Below are 2,040 nucleotides of genomic sequence, written 5' to 3'. Positions count from 1 at the left end.
GAACTGACTGGGACCTTGTCCCCTGCATCGGACCGAAGTCCGGAACTAACTGCATCGGACCGAAGTCCGGAACTGACTGCATCGGACCGAAGTCCGGAACTGACTGCATCGGACCGAAGTCCGGAACTGGCTGGGACCGTGTCCCCTGCATCGGACCGAGGTCCGGGACTGACTGCACATAACATAGCATGTCCTAACCATTTATATTGCATACTGCATCGGGCCGTGGCCCGGAACACAAACACATACACATAGCACATAAAACGTGTCTGAACCACGAAGGCATCAAACCTACGAACTACTACATCGGGCCGAAGTCCGGAAACTACTATTAACTGGACGGGCCGGCATTGTGGCCTTAGACCCGTCCCTACAGAAAGGAGACTCACCTCGTAAGCTAGCGGATGAGTGTGTGGCTCGGAAAGCTAACGGCTGCTGCTCCTGAATCTCCTCGGCTACAAATCCATAAACACACTCAATCAATCACTAGCACTATACTCAGGGTAAAATGACCCTTTTACCCTTGGTCAAAGTTGACTTACTCAGGTCTGACTCGCCGAGTCGGGATACCCGACTCGCCGAGTCCTAGATTCCCCGTTCAACTCTTACATGCTGTTACTCGTCGAGTGTGGCATCGACTCGACGGGTACCCTCTGGATCCAAGAACTCAGATGATCTTCATCCGACTCGCCGAGTCAGATGAACAGACTCGACGAGTTGTTCTTAATCCTTAAGGAGATTGCCTTGGACTCGCCGAGTTGTATGAACAACTCGCCGAGTCCCTCCATTATTGAGTCTACTCTTAACTCGCTGAGTCCACTCCCTAACTCACCTAGTCCACTCGACACTGAAGAAACTGGAGAACTCGGGACCCGCGACGTGACTCGTCGAGTCGTTCTTCCGACTCGCCGAGTCGCCGCCATGCAACATATTTTTACTCGATTTCTCTTGAATCCAACACATGCAAATGATAGATCTAGGTCCATTAAGCTGTTTTACCACGTAAAGTTTCCAACTTTACGTGCACAACTACATGAATGAGGGAAATAAGGCTAAAATATGCACAATAAGGGTAGATCCATGGCTAATAAGCAATGTAACCCCAAAAAGACAGTGGATCTGGACTCTTCAACACCCCAACACTCAGATCCATAGGTGTTTCGGCTTAATAATACAATCAAGCAAGCATAAAGCTTGGAACAAGCATCAAATAGCCCTTAAAAGAGCTCTAATGGAAGTTTAAGCATAAAACCAGAAGAGGACTCCGAAAATACCTGAATAAGTTCACACTTGATCTTGGATCTTGGCACTAGAACTCGTTTCCTTGCTTCCTTCTTCTTCTCCTTCTTCACTCCTTCACCAAAATGGAATAAGATCACTTATAAGCTCACAAGAGGAAGGTTTAGGGTTTCTCACAGTGCTCTCAGGGGGAAAGTGACGAGATGGAGGCTATAATGGGGTTTAAATAGTGAGCAAACCCGGGGAGTTAGGGTTTCACCCAGACGGATGGACTCGCCGAGTCCAGGATACGGACTCGTCGAGTCGCCGGCTCCCGCGTGCCCAAGATGCGCGACCCGACTCGGCGAGTCAGGCTAGAACTCGCCGAGTCCCTATTGAAAACTTAGCCCAAAACAAATTAATTAACATACCGGAAACGGGTCGTTACAATTCTCCCCCACTTGTTTCAGACTTCGTCCTCGAAGTCTGCTACGGCTGGATCTACGAATAACTCCGGGTAGTGCGTTCTCATTTCTTCTTCAGCCTCCCATGTCCATTCAGACCCCTTCCGATGCTGCCACTGCACCTTTACCAGCTGAATTACCTTGTTCCTCAAGGTCTTGGTCTTTCGTTCCAAAATTGCTATCGGTTTCTCGATATAATTCAAGCCGCTATCGACCTGGATATCCTCCAAGGGAACGACCGCTGTCTCGTCCACTAAACACTTCCTCAATTGCGACACGTGGAAAGTGTTGTGTATCAAACTGAGCTCCTCCGGAAGATCTAACCGATAAGCAACCCGACCCACCCGGGCCAAAACCC

Source organism: Lactuca sativa, chromosome 6, assembly GCF_002870075.4.
Source record: "Lactuca sativa cultivar Salinas chromosome 6, Lsat_Salinas_v11, whole genome shotgun sequence".
Taxonomy (NCBI): Eukaryota; Viridiplantae; Streptophyta; class Magnoliopsida; order Asterales; family Asteraceae; genus Lactuca; species Lactuca sativa.
Note: the sequence above shows the minus strand (reverse complement) of the source record.